At 42.2% G+C, this 15,688-nt stretch overlaps 1 protein-coding gene and 2 pseudogenes across 4 annotated transcripts in view; 1 reads left to right on the top strand and 2 right to left on the bottom strand.

Moving 5' to 3' along the window:
• Positions 1-15,688, top strand: part of LOC103545303 (ral guanine nucleotide dissociation stimulator-like) — a 254,438-nt gene that overhangs the window by 227,611 nt on the left and 11,139 nt on the right. The window lies entirely within an intron of this gene.
• Positions 6,115-8,383, bottom strand: LOC139079351 (lon protease homolog 2, peroxisomal pseudogene; annotated as a pseudogene).
• Positions 8,697-15,341, bottom strand: LOC139079261 (lon protease homolog 2, peroxisomal pseudogene; annotated as a pseudogene).

Below are 15,688 nucleotides of genomic sequence, written 5' to 3'. Positions count from 1 at the left end.
TGAGCCCAAAGTTAGCAGAAAAAAAAGAAAATCATAAAGATTAGAGCAGAAATAAATTAAAGAGAACAGAAAAACAATAGAAAAGATTAACCAAACTGAGTTGATTCTTTAAAAAGATAAACAAACTCTTAGCTAGATTAACCAAGGAGAAAAGAGAAAGAACCCAAATCAAGAAAATTATAAATTAAAAAGGAGTTAACCTAGATTCACCAAGAAAGAAAAAGGCTCAGATAACCAAAATCAGAATTAAAAGAGAAGACGTTACAACTGATACCACAGACATTCAAAGGATCAAAACAGGCTACTATGAATATCTATATGTGAACAAACTGGACAACCTAGAAGAAATAAAAAAAATTCTTAGAAACATACAGCTTGCCAAGAACGAATCAGGAAGAAGTAAAAAATCTGAATAAACCAATTACTAGTGAGGACATTGAACCAGTACTCAAAAATCTCCCAGCAAAGAAAAGCCCAGGATCAGATAGTTTCACTGGTGAATTGTACCAAACTTTAAAAAAATCCTTCTCAAATTCTTCCCCAAAACTGAAGAGAAGTAAACACTCTCAAACTCATTTTACAAGGTCAACATTAACCTGATACCAAAACCAGAAATAGATATTGCTAGAAAAGAAAATTACAAGCCACTATCCCTGATGAATATTGATGCATGAATTATCAATAAAATACTAGCAAATTGAATCCAGCAGCACATTAAAAACATCATTCACCGTGTTAAAGTTGGGTTTACCGCTGGGATGCAAGAGCGTTTCAACATATGCAAAGCAATCAATGTGGTGCATCACATTAATAGAATGAAAGAAAAGAATCCTGTAATCATCTCAATAGACACAGAAAAAGCATTTGACAAAATTTAGCATCCATTCATAATAAAAACTCAACAATTTAAACATGGAACATATCTCAACATATTAAAGGTCATATATGACAAGTCCACAGCTAACATCATACTCAATAGCAAAAGGGTGAAAGATTTTTCTCTAAGATTAGAAACAGGACCAGAGTGCTCACTCTCACCACTCCTATTCAACAGAGTACTGGAAATCCTAGCTAGAGCAATCAGGCAAGAAGAAGACACAAAAATTATTAGAATTGGAAAGAACGAAATAAAATTGTTCCTATTTGCAGATGACATGATTTTATATAGAGAATATTTTAAAGATCCAACCAAAAATCTGTTAAATCTAATCAATAAATTGAGCAAAGTTATAGGATACAAAGTTAATATACAAAAATCAGTAGCATTTCTTACGCTAACAGTAAAATTTCTGAAAAAGAAATAAAGACATTGATCCAATTCACAACAGCATCGAAAACAATAAAATACTCAAGAACAAATTTAACTAAGAAGGTGAAAGATCTCTGCTGAAAACTACAAAACATTGATGAAGGAAATCAAAGAAAGCAAGTGGAAAGGTATTCTGTGTTCATGCATCGGAAGAATTAATATTGTTAAAATGTCAATATTATCAAAAGTTATCTATAGATTCATTGGAATCACTATCAAGTTTCTAATGGCGATTTTTACAGAAATAGAAATAATACTCCTAAAGTTGATATGGAATGACCAAAGACCCCAAGTAGCCAAAGAAATTCTGAGAAAGAAGACCAAAGCTGGGAGAATCTCAGTTCCAGATTTCAAGATATAGTACAAAGCTATAGTCACCAAAATATTATAATACTGGCATAAAAACAGACGAATAGAAGAGCATTGAGAGCCCAGAAATACACCCAAGCTTGTGTGGTCAACTAATATCTGACAAGGGAGCTAAGAATGCTCCATGGTGAAAAGACAGTCTCTTCAATCAATGGTGCTGGGATGATTGCATATTCACATTTAAAAGAATGGAACTGAGCTCATATCTTACACCACTTGCAAAAATTAACTTGAAATGGATTAGACTTAAATGTAGGACCTGAAACAATGAAATTCCTAGAAGAAAACTTAGGAATAAAGCTCCTTGACACGGATCTTGCAATAAACTTTTGTATATGGATTTTTTTTGACACATAAAGCACAGGAACAAAATAAAAAATAAACAAGTGGGACTACATCAAACAAAAAAGCTTTTGCATGGCAAAAGAAACCATCAACCAAGTGAAAAGACGACACTTGGAATTGGAAAAGATATTTGCAAACCATGTGTCTGATAAAGGATTAATATCCAAAACATAAAAACTCATACAACTCAGTGGCAACAAACAATGAAATTAAAAAGTGGGCAAGGGATCTGAATAAACATTTGTCCCAAGAAGATATATGAAAGGCCAACGTACATAAAAATATGCTGAACCTCACTTGTTATTAGGAAGATGCAAATGAAAATCACAATGAGATATTATCTCATGCCTGTTAGAATGACCACGGTCAAAAAGACAACAGTTAAGAGATATTGACCCGGAAGTGGAGAAATAGGAGTGCCTGTGCCCTCTTGGTGAGATTGTAAATTGGTGCAGCCACTGTGAAAAACAGTATGGAGGATTCTCAAAAAATTAAAAATAGAACTACATCATAATTCAGCAATTTCACTTTTGATAATATATCCAGAAGAATAAAAGCATAAACCCAAAGTTAAAATAATACTCCAAAGTAACCCCATTGTTAGCCTCCAATATGGTTCTTTTTGCTTATCATCACCTAGAACATCAATACAGATTACAAGATATCCTGCTAAACTGTGTGCCGCTTAGTTTCATGTTTGGAGATTTCTGATAAATGTTATGGCAATAAAATATTCTTTTATATTTTGATTTTAATACTCAACTTCAAGTTCATGTTCTTCGTTTAGGTTCATTAATGCTGCTCTGTTTGTGATTATCAATTTTATAGAACATTCCATTGCACGTTTTGGACTATTCCTTGTATTAAACTAAAAAGTCGAATCTGGTACACAAGGTATCAAGTCTTGAGGCAAATTATTCACCAAAATAGTTCTCTCCAATTTACACAAACTCCAGCAGTGTTAGAATTTTAATTGCTGCCGAAGTAATGTGTGGGCATACTTGAATCCCTCCTTGTTTGTTCACATTTGCATCACCTTGACCTCTAGTGAGCTTGACATGCTTTTAGAATTTGATCTTCCTCTTCTGTGAATTGCATGTTCACATCCATTTCTCTTTTCCTATTTATTTAGTTATTCATCTTTTCCTATTGAATTTTTTGGAGTTTTAAAAGGCTTGTTCTTTATACCAACCCTTTTTCCATCACATATGTTGTATATATTTTCTTCCGTTATGTCTTTTGTGTTTTGACTTTGAATATGTTGTCTTAGTTGTTATTGCTGCTGATTGCAATAATTATGTTAATATGCACTTAAATATTGAGGGAAAACCTCCTCATCTTCAGCTCTCTGCCAGCACCATGAAGCCCATCATAAACATCACTCGGCCTACCTGGGACAGACACCATGACCTGAAAAAGAGATGGTGGTGGGGAGGGGGTGAGACAGGAAATGGAGTCCAATTGTGTTACTAAGCCCCGACTTCTGAACCAGTCTTCTCTGTAGGGATTTTAATTCAACTTGGTAGTTTGGGCTCATTCATGCCCCTCTTCTCACTGGTCACACTCTGGCATACTGCCTTGTGAGGTTCACTCTGGGGTGGAAGTTCCTTCTTTAGGTTTAGAATGACAGTTCTTCCATGCTGGGAAAAAATGAAGACTATTAAAGGAAAATGCCACAGATGAAATTATTTTTGTGGCAAAAAGAGGGGCGATCATGCATGCACGTGTGAATACCTGCTAATGTACTCCATTCACGTGTGGAGATTCTGCCCAAATCTGAGCCCTTTGGTTGAACTAAATGCTGTGGACTGGATATCTGTATCCCCTCAAATGAATATGTTGAAATCTTAGCTGCCAATATAATGCTATTGGGAGACACTAGGCACTTTTGTAGATGATTATGTCATAAGGAGGCAACTCTTAAAAGGGATTAATGTTGTTGTAAATGAGATGCCAGAAAGCTCCCTTACCCCTTCCACCATGTGAGGACACAAGACTATGGTCATCGATGAACCCTCACCAGACATCAGATCTGCAGGACCTGATCTTGTAGTTTTAGCACCCAAAACCGTGAGAAGTAAATTTTTGTTATTTAAGCCACCCAGTCTGCGAATTCTTGTTATAGCAGCTGAATGGACTTACACCAAGGAAAGCATCCTTTGACAGGTTGGAAAAGATCACAGCCCCCAGTACAAGGTAGACGTGCAGACAGGGAAACTGTGGAATGCAGAAATTCTGCAATGTCAACAATTTGCTGCTTTGGGGCCTACTGTAGAAACAGTTCAGAGCTGGGAATGTCTGGGTCATAAGGAGAAGGTCTCTCTGATCGCTCACCAGGGGAAGCTGGTGATAACGGCCCCAAATATGCCGGGACACTAGACAAGTTCTTTCCTATGCTAAGGAAGGAGAACTCACCACAAACCTGGAAACTATTCAGTGTATACTCCAGCACAGCTCCAAATGCAAATCTTGTCTATGGTCTTGTTTCACTCTTCCTCAAAGCTTCTCTGAAGAACCAAAGATTCCCTCAAGTTTTGAGGGGAGGGTGAATGCAGGGTGGTAAGCATCTTATATAAGCTTCTCTCCCATAATCAACTTAAAAACTAGTCTCAGAAACACACCCAAACAGAGACAGTGGAGAAGGCAGACCCTAACCCCCCACACAGGCTCTCTGACCTCACGTAGCAGCTTAACATCTGGTTGTCCTGGCCTCTCTCACATCACAGGACAAAGATAGTATGATAACAAGCAGGAGACACTGCTTCAAAGTCCATTCTGCAGACTACAACTCTGTCTTCCTTATAATCTGGCTATGAAATCAACTAAGGCATAATGGGAAGTGGGGGAGAAAGGTGATACATAGGTGGGGGGATTTTCCTGTTGTTGGATCTTTGCAAGCCAGCTGTTCCAGTCTGGTTCAAACTCGCTATAAGCACAGTATTCAGTCAGCAACCATAGCCACCTGCACAATCTTCTGGGCCACCCCTTGCCAGACCCCTTCCCTCCCATCCCCCAGGGACTTAGTGGAGGGCTCTCCCTTTTCCATACAAACGTGGCCCTCCTGGCTCAAGAAGTAATTGACTGTGCCCCTCTTCCATGAAAGAATGAATTGTACGCAGCAACTGCTCAGCCTTCTCTTGAAGGGTGTAAAAACACCACAGAGGACAAGTGAAGGAAACAGAGGAAGGTGTGAACTGTATGTGACTCCTTATGACAGGCCTGCTTCCCCTTGGCTGGCGAACTCTCCTATATGTGCTCCATTTAAAAATGATGTGATATTAAACATGGCAAATCACAGAGAATCAATGTGAAAACTAATGCCAACAGGTAAAACATCCAATGACGTAGCAGGATGTCAAACTAACGTGCAAAAGTCAGTAGCTTTCATGTAGCAAACAGTAGCCACAGCATATAATAGATGAGTAGACTTGATTTACAATAGAAATAAGGAAAGATAAACTAAAAAAGGTTACCAAGAAATGACCTGGACCTCTATGCAGAAAAGTACAAAATAACCTATAAATGCATAACAAACACAGAGACAAGATGGTCCTCTCTGCTAAGTTCAACCATAAAACCTGGACAATCATAAAAGAAGAAATTTAGTGAGAACTCTGAAAGGTGGTAAGAAGAAGGCAAACTGACTTGGGACTTCAGGACTGGAGGAACAACACAGTGACAGGGTGTCTTATCCCCCAACTTTAGAAGGAGACCCAGATTCAGTAATCTCAGATCCTGATCTGCCAACAGAACTCAGCCCAGGTAGGCTTGTCCTCCTCCAGATGCAATGAGTCTTAGGAATTGTTCCAAATTAGCACAGCAACACTCCCAAGGGGGTCTTTGGAAAGTGTCACTAACAAAGGAAACAAAGAGAAGATTCTCCTTCCCTGTCACCCATGAGACTTTCCTCCTTCCCCTGGAGGTACCAAGCCTGCTGGGCAGCAGCAAGAGGGACTTTGCCCACTGGAGGGGACAAAATGACTTCCTCCTAGGTTTTTAGGTTCTGTGGCTGCTCTGAAGATTAAGTTTGCGTGAGACAAATTAACAAAAGAAAATAAATTGATTACACAGTAATTTAACTATGGCTTGAATTTCATAAAATATAAGACTCAAGAAGGTAGCCAGATGATTCAGATTTTTTTCAATTTTTACCAATTTATTAAATTAATGTTTCTCTAATAAACACTAACTGCCACTTGAGTGAGGTTCATAATCATTCTTGTGATTGTGTTCACAAATTAGAGACAGTTTACTTACCCCTACTGCTGTGAATAAAATCAATTTTGTCAGTGCTGTTGGCACGTCATAACTGAAAATTCTGTAAAGTTGAGATTTGGGCCTACAAAACACTATTTAAGAGAGCAGGTAGGTCTTGACAGTAAAGACAGCATCAAAAGCTTCATCCAGGCAGTTTGCTGTGACAAAACTTCAATGCTATCGTATGTCACCTGGGATTTCTTCAAGGTCTTTTTCATTCCTCTGAGAAATGATGATTCACTTCTATCCTGCTCTGTGTGCTGCCAGCACTTTTTCCTTAATTCACTGGAAGATCAAGACCCCTCTGAAATTTCTCCAGTCATAACTACATTTGAATGTAAAAGCAGCCCACTAAAAGGTGAGGCAAGACAAGTCACTGTGATAACTCCAGCAGGGGGTCTATCTTTTGTGACAGCTCCAGCTGGAAAATGCACATGGATGTCTGTGTTGTTAAGATAAAAACTTCCAGAAGCACAGGGCAGATGGTATTTCTTGGCATTGCTGCAGAGCCTGCTAATAGCAAGATGGGCAGACTCTTCTCATGATATCCCCTAGCTGAGCAGTTAGAGTTAAATGACCTTCACCATCCATTCAACTTGCCTCCACAAATATGACTTCTCCACCTAAGGGAGTCCAAGCCAAACTTATTGCCATTCCTGGTTGACTCAAATGCCCATTTTATATATCTGGAGCCCAAAGATGTCTTTTGGAGCATAGAAATCAATCAAAATTGGCGTTTCAGGTGGTAGGGCCAAGTAACTGCTGTCATTGATAGATTCAGATTTTGTGTCTTCTAAGATGTTTTCTCTGTAAATTTCTTTCTCATTCACATCAAAATGGTCCAACTTGACTTCCTTATATTGTTCTTTTCCCACCTTCACAGCAACAGCTGGGCAAATGGCCCCAAACCAGCTATCCAGAGAATGACCCCCTGCCTCTCTGGTACACCTGGTGAAGATATGAAGAGGAGTAACCTGAGAGATCTGAATCTGCTGAGGACTCAGCCCATGTTGTTCCAGTTGCTTTGGGATCAATTGCTTGCTGGCAATCTATCTTCTCTTGTGTATACCCTGGCACCTGAATGTCCTCATCTGTCCAAGAGGACAGGTGGAGTAGTAGCAGTCGTATTGGCGATAGTTATTAAAATAACTTGGGAGAGGTTAAAGCCCACATTTAGAGAATGATTTGTGAAGCTATGGTTTTGTTCATGATCCAATACCTCAAGCAGAGCTGCTGCAGGATCACTTGGACACAATTTTTTCTAATTTGTCAACCTCATCTAATAGAAACACCAGATTGTTAACCTCAATGGTCTTCAAGTCATTGATTGTATGACCAGGTATACTGCCAACATAGGTGTGCCTGTGTCCTCAAATGTCAGACTATTCACGTTCTCATCCAAATACAATCTTGTGGAAATTTCGATCTAGAGTCTTGGCCACAGACTTTCCCACATTGTTTTGCCAACTCTAGGAGGGTCAGCAAAGCAAAGAATGGGCCCTTCAGATTGGTTTTCAGCTGTTTGACAGCCTAATATTCCAAAATTCTGTCCTTCAATTTTTCAAGGCAAAATGCTTGTTATTCAGAAGAATTTAGGCTTCTTGAATGTCTGGATGGTCAGTTGTACTTTTGTTCCAGAAAGTTCCACCATAAATTCTAAATAATTTCTAATCTGAACATATTCTGGCATTGCTTGCAGCATCTTTTTAGTCTTTTTCTCTTTTTGACACAGACCTAATGGGCTTCTTCTGACATATTGGATGCTCACCTTTTTTCTAGCATGACAATATCATAATTATCTTCTTCCTCATGTTCGTCTTTTAAAGTACCTAGGATGCGGGCCAGCCCGGTGGTGTAGCAGTTAAGTGCCCACGTTCCGCTTCAGCAGCACAGGGTTTGCAGGTTCGGATCCTGGGCATCGCTTGGCAAGCCGTGTTGTGGTAGGCATCCCACATATAAAGTGGAGGAAGATGGGCACGAAGGTTGGCTCAGGGCCAGTCTTCCTCAGCAAAAAGAGGACGATTGGTAGCAGATGTTAGCTCATGACTAATCTTCCTCAAAAAATAAAAAAAAAAATAAAGTACCTAGGATGTGTGAAATCATATTGAGGCATATTCATATAATGCATTTATTATCATCCTTCTCGCTTTTTCTGTTTTATTATTATTATTATTATATTTTTAGGAAGATTAGCCCTCATTAACATCTGCCACCAATCCTCCTCTTTTCGCTGAGGATGACTGGCCTTGTGCTAACATCCATGCCCATCTTCCTCTACTTTATATGTGGGACTCCTGCCACAGCATGGCTTGATGAGTGGTGCGTAGGTCTGCACCCAGGATCTGAACTGGTGAACCTTGGGCCACTGAAGGAGAACATGCAAACCTAACCACTGTGCCACCAGGCTGGCCCCAAGTTTTCTGTTTTTTTAAAGCAATTTCAATTCTTGCATTTGTTTCACCAGCAGTGGTATCATCATCTTGGACAGTTCCTCCAGAGTCACAGTATCTAGAATTTGGAGCATTTTTGTTGCTTGTTTGGATAAGTGATGTCAGAATGTCTAGTAAATCTTCCCTAGGAGAACTGTCTAAAAGACATCTCAATTTAGCAACTGCAGGGACATGTATATTCAACATTTCAATCAATAGTAGTTCATTTTTGTAGAACTCTTCTGATAATTCTCCTAGCTTCTCTTTAGTTTTACAGGTGTTGAAAAATTCCTCAAGGCAGCCCAACAGTTCCACTTTAACGACAGGATATGACTTATCTTTTAAATCCGTACCATCTGCAAACAGCACAGGCGTGTGGTCAACAAAAGTGAGTGGGAATTGGGCTGGGTACTGCCCACAATCTGAATCATCAGTGCAGCTGCCCCAATCCTGTGCAGTGGTGGCAGATCCTGAGTATTGCTGGCCAGGTAGGTCATGCTGGGGATGAGACTTAGGATGGTGCTCTGCAGCCCTCGAGCAGGCAGCTCCACACCAGCTGCCAGTTGCAAGTCCAGTCCACACTGGGTGCACATGGGGGAGCTTGGAAGCAGGAAGCCATCTGGGTGAACAGCAGCAGGAAGTGGCTGAAGAAAAATTATGGGAAGATGAGGGGAGAAAATGTATAATAAATAAAACTTGCCTTGTTGTGCAGAAAAATCTCTCAGTTAAAAAAATTCTCTAGGGGTTGGCCTGGTGGTTCACTGGTTAAGTGTGCACGTTCCACTTCGGTGGCATGGGGTTCCCCAGTTCTGATCCCAGGTGCAGACAGGGCACTACTTGGCACGCCATGCTGTGGCAGGTGTCCCACATATAAAGCAGAGGAAGATGGGCGTGGATGCTAGCTCAGGGCCAGTCTTCCTCAGCAAAAAGAGGAGGATTGGCAGCAGTTAGCTCAGGGCTAATCTTCCTCAAAAAAAAAAAATCTCTAGGGGCTGGCCTGGTGGCACACGGGTTAAATTCACACATTCTTCTTTGATGGCCTGGGGTTCACCAGTTCAGATCCCAGGTGCGGACCTACACAACACTTATCGAGCCATGCTGTGGCAGGCATCCCACGTATAAAGTAGAGGAGGATGAGCATGGATGTTAGCTCAGGGCCAATCTTTTTAAGCAAAAAGAGGAGGGTTGGTGGGGAATGTTAGCTCAGGGCTAATCTTCCTCAAAAAAAAAGTCTCTAAGAGTCATTCTCTTTCTGGTGCAGATGCTTTTACTAATGGAAATTTCCTTTATAAACATAAATTTCCTTTCCAAAGAGGAAGTCTATCCTTCATTTAAAGCAGTCAAGGTGGAGATCAAGAGTTTTTCCTGCATCTGCTGGCTCTCGATTGCTTTTGGCTCAAAATAATTTGTATGTCAAAGTACCATACTTTGGGGATCTTCAGCATTCCTTCAAGAAGAACCAACTTGTTCTTGGAAGTCTCTGTCTCCTCCCCAACCCAGATGCACTCAAGATGTTAGGGGCCAACAGCAAACAGGGTTCTGCCTCAAGAAGTTTTGGGGAAGCCTCTTCACCCTCAAAGGCCTGAGACACACTAGAGGGATAGATCACTGCAGGTTCTTCAGCCATTGAAAATAATATAAACAGCTCCATTCTCATAAATTTAACAACTTGAAAACAAGGAACAATTTACCAAAAATTTCAAACTAACAAAACTCAACCAAGATGATAGTATTTTCCTCGATCGGGTGCTGCTAGCCAAGCTTTTTGCCACAAAACTCAAGACTTGGATTCATGCAACACACCTGAAGAAAGCACAAACCCTGGGGGGAACTGTACATCATTTGGTGACTTAAAAATAAAGATTTCTCCAAATGGAAGCAGACAGTATCTGATGCGAAGGTTTCCAAGGTGTCTGGACCAGGTCTCTTGGAAGTTTGTCTGCCAAACCTTTGAGGATGACATGACACTTCAGATCATCTCCAATGCCTATGATCTTGATAACATGCAAACTTCAGGTAAAAAGTGCCAGAGAGTTCTCCCTCCTCTCACTCCGTGTTCCTCAAATGTGGCCACAATAGGTTTCCAATCTGTGTGTTTTTCCTCCAACCTGGGACATGACTCCCAGAGAAGGTCCTTCCTGGCATCGAGGGATGAGAGGCTACTGAAAGTGGAAAAATCTGACTGCAGATCAACAGTGCTTTCAGAGAAAGATCGCAATCAAAATGGGGACATGTGAAAGTTAATAAACGGAAACGTAGTTGAAATAGTGTTGGAAGGCTAATAGAGAGAGTTCTCATGCCCTATGTCAAAAGCGCAGTGCAACAGGAAGAATAAAGACTTTCTCTTCCTGACCAGTCAGAAACTAAGCCAAGGACAGACTGTCACAACTCTGCCGATGAAAAGCCACTGCCCTCAAGACTGTGTCCAATAGCCCCCACAGTTTTCCCCACTCTGAGATAAAAGAGCTTCTCCTCTCTTCCTTGCTGGGTGCTCCTGCATGGCTTGCCATGGTTGCACACTCCAAATGGCTATTCTTTGCTAATCCCAGATAAACCAATTTTTGCCAGAGAAATAACTGGCTGTCTATTTGTTTAAGGGCAAGACTTGTTAATAAGCAAGAGATGTAGAGAAAACATTTGATAAAATCCAACTCCTGTTTGTCATAAAATTTTCTAGCAAGTTTGAAATAGATGGAAACTACTTTCACTTGTTGAAGGTCATCTACAGAAAATGCACAGTTGACATCATGCTTAACAGGGAAAGACTAAATGATTCTCCCCATAATAAGGAACAAGGAAAGCAATACCACTTTCACTATTCTTATTCAACAAAATACTGAAGCTTCTGGCAATAACAGAAGTAAAGGAAATAAAAGCCATAGAGTTTAGAAAGGAAAAAATATAACCATTCCTAGTTTCATTGTTGTCTGTGTAAAAAAACTCTGGGAATCTACAAAAAAAAAAAAATCAGACCTGTGACCCTCCATTTGTCCGCTCTTCCTCTGTCCATCCAGGTATCCCCTCTATCTGTGCCTCTACCTATCTCTTTGTTGCGTCTCTCTCTTCTTCAAGCACACTGTCTCTCTTGGGTTCATCTCACTCACAGGCTCGAACATCCCTCTACTCACACAATCCCTCCTTCTGTCACTCACATTTATGGCTCACCTGTGAATGGTTGTCCTGGGACAGCCACTGTTGGAGTGCAGATGAGCCTGTGGGGCTTCACCCACTGTGTGGGGTCTCTGTCTCTCCCAGATGACAGCCCTTTCCACAGCTCCTGAGCTGGGCAGCATGTTCCTGCCTACTTCCTCATTGCTTGAGCAACCAGAAGACACCACAGGCCTAGGGGGCCCCTCTTCCTTCCCCAGAGGAGCTCTCCAGCCCCACACCTCAACTGACCAATTCTTACTGGGCAGCTGGGAAGCCGAGGTGTGCAATTCTGCTTTGAGGGCAAGCATGCTGATCACAAGGATTATACCAATATTTCAATCTGATGCAGCCCTCAGAGAGCCCCTGGTCTTGTGAAAGTCACAGAAAATTCTAATACAAGGTGGGATGTTTTGAGGAGAAGCACCTGGCATCCTTTGGGTGGGAAGAGCTCTCTGGAGGAAGTTTTGCCCAATTGGGGTCTTTAAGAAGGAGTAGGAGTTATATAGGGAAATAAGGTGTGGAGCGTGTTCCTGGCAGAGGAAATTGCATGAGCAATGGCCCTGTAGGCAAAAACAGCATAGTGTACGGGAGAAGTGACAGGAATTTGGTTTGCCTGAAGCACAAAGCCTAACTCAGAGTGAATGCATCAATGAGGCTGAAGAGTCAGCAGGAGCCAGATGTGCAAGGGCTTTGAGTGCCAGGTCAAGAAGTTTGAACTTAACCCTGAAGGCCTTAGGGAGCCATGGGTGATGCTAGAGCAGGAGTGTTCTAGTGAGATCTTCATTTCAGAAAAATGCTTCTAATGTTCAAGGCAGAGAACATCCTTTAGACAATGCATCCAGTGAGCATGTTAGGGTGTTGGTTCCGGTGAGAAAAGATAAGACCTACCTGGGACGTGAATGAACAGAAGGAATGCATTGAGGAGCAATCTGTAGGTGCAATTGGTGTTACTGGCAGGGGAGGGAGGAGGAGCTGAGAGATATGCTGGCTTCAACTTGGATGAGCACAGCATTGGGTGGTGGTTCCACTGGGAGCAAAGGCAACAGATGATACTGAGTTCAGGATTCTGATCTGGTCTCAGGCCAGCTCTCAGTGATGGCCATCTCTCTCCCTCTCTTCTTGCAGCCAAGGGGCACGACCTGAAGGCCCTCACACTCAACTCCACCATCTCCAACATCCAGTATTTGACAGACATGAGCAAGAGCTCAGCCACATTGAACTCCACTGAGAGAGTCCTGCAGCACCTGATGAGACCCTGGTGCCAGCAGCTCCTGGCAGGATGAGTCCCAGCCAGCCGCACCCCACCTGCTGTCTCTCCTGCTCGTCCTCCTCCTGCCTCCTCCCCTGCTTGGATCCTTGTTCAAGAAGAGCAGCCTGGGCCCCTTGTCTTGGGCTGTAGACTGATCTCCCTCAGGGAAGTCCCTTTTCTGAGCATTTGAGAGTCATGAACACTTTCGGTGACCACCCCAGTTTTCACTCTTCCCACTGACTGCCAATTTGCTCCTCCCTCCCTCTGGCCCCCATTATCAGAGGATTCAGGACATCTCTCTAGAGTCCCCACATTCCTCTCTCCCCGGGCCTGCGGAGGAAGGGGCAGCCTCCAGCATGGAAGCTGTCTGCACCTACCACCCTGACCCCATGGCTCATGATGGAGAGTGTGACAGAGACCCCATGTGACAGAGAGCAGCATTCCTGGGTGCTGAACCAGCTGATCCACCATGTGACCCCGAGGGGCCTCTACTCCCTGGTCAGGGACAGCCTTTTTGTCAGTTGTGAGTGTTCGTGCTGAGCTGGATTGACAGTGATCGTTACTTATGCCTGTTCTGCTTTATTTCCTCTCTAACAAGTCAGCCCAGGTTCTGAGTGGGGGACACAGAAACCGCATATGTAAAAAGTTTCAACTTACAAATGGAGACTATGTAAATGGATTTGTTGATCCCAATAAAAAAAAATGTGAACTATCTCACTATTAATTTTTATATAGATTGCCTGGACAAATGGTAATATCTTGGTTATAATGGGTTTAAATATACCATTAAAATTAGTTTCACTTGTTTATTTTTACTTTTTTAAATGTGAGTATTTAAAAAAAGTTTAAATTTCATAAGATAGAGTGTGAAATTCTACTGTTGGACAGCACTGTTCAAGACATGAAAATAAAGCCCAGAGAAAGTGGTTAGGGACAATTTTTCCAAGGAAAGGAGTCAATCTGACCCACGTGGCAAGATGCAGAAAACAGTCTCATACACACATACATACACACACACACACTTAGAAAGTAAGACCAACATCATCATAGAGTTGAACCACTACTTCTCAAGTGGCAAGAGGTTGCAGTCCTACATTGTTCTAAGTGGACGAACCTCAGGAAAGGAGCCAGGAGTCAAGAAAATTTACCAACCAGGAAGATCTAAAACCAGAGAGTAAAGGTCAGGATCTTTGGTGAAGTTCCCAGCGGTGGATTCTGTTAGAGACTCAATACGTTAGTGAGAACTTTGCAAGAAGGGTTGTTACAGAACTCACCTATCCTTTCCTATGTAAAAATACACAAGTTTTGTAAAGAATACTAGCTCCTGCCAATCAACGAAAAGATGGTAGAACACGAATATCGCCCTTGTAAATCACTCCTGGATTAGTGAGCCAGTCAGGGAACAGATGACAGTGGATTGAGCTGGACCTCATTAGGCTGATTCTGACTTCATGACCATCCTGTGGATTGTCTCATGCCAGGAACTCTAAAACATGCTGTCCCCACCACTCTTTTGCCACCAAGGTCCACCAACCAGACCTTGCTGACAAATGCCCTGGCTGGGCCCCTTCTGACCACACCTGGAGGACTCTCCCCAAATCCTACTCCGTCACGGCGCTCTTCCACCTGCCACTGGCCAGGGAGGCATTTCCTCCAAGGCTGACACTCTGTGTGCCCAGCTCTGGGAATGACACGTCTCCCTCAAGTGAAGAAAAGGATCTGAGTTCAGAGCCTGTGGGCTGCAGCCATTAGGACAAGGCCTGGGGTTTGCTGCCAGACAGAAGAGAACCTGTGGTGGGTGTGGGTCCCAGGGTTCAAGAAGCCCCCGTGATTCCTGGATAGAATCCCAGAAGACGATGCAGGACAGAGGAGGGATGCTTGGGTGTGATTGTCCTTGGGAATGTCCATAGGGAGGCGGATCTGCCATTGGTAATGCCTTCAACAGTGTTGTTCATTCATCGATTCATCCTGTCTCAGGGAGTGCTGTCTACATCCTTCCAGCCCCTAGTCTCCCGTCTGGAGCAAACAGACAGCGTCAGAAGAACATTTACATTTCATTTGTAATGTATGCGTACAGGGCATGCAATGTGCTGGATGTTGCAAGTGTTTTGAAACATTAACTCCTTTAGCACTCTCCATATCCTCACAAATTAGGTATGCTTATCCTTCTTGCCAACAACAGATGAAGAAACTGAGGCACCAATGAGGTAAGTACTTTGCCCTCTACCAATATCTAGGAAGTGATTGAGGTGGAATTTGAACATAAGTTGTGGCTCCATATTCTCTGCTCTTAACCATGTTCTTTGCTCCCTATGACTTCACACCATGAAGACGTTGGCTCAGTGTATCCATTTTCTTGTTACACCCGGTAGCCCCACTCTTTGATCTCTGTCTGAAAAAGATGCTATTCGCATCAAAACTGTTGCACATACACAACCAAAATGACTTCTCCCCATATCCCATGTCCTGGAAAATACATAGAGAACATTTCAAAACATTTCTTGCCCAGGCTGGGAGTGCTTCTGGGAAATCCCACTGTTCCTGTAAGAAGCCAAGGGCAGGCTGGGAGCTGTGTCTTAG

This window comes from Equus przewalskii, chromosome 25, assembly GCF_037783145.1.
Source record: "Equus przewalskii isolate Varuska chromosome 25, EquPr2, whole genome shotgun sequence".
Taxonomy (NCBI): domain Eukaryota; kingdom Metazoa; phylum Chordata; class Mammalia; order Perissodactyla; family Equidae; genus Equus; species Equus przewalskii.
The sequence above is the reverse complement of the archived record's forward strand: the minus strand, read 5'-3'. Positions and strand labels throughout refer to the sequence as shown.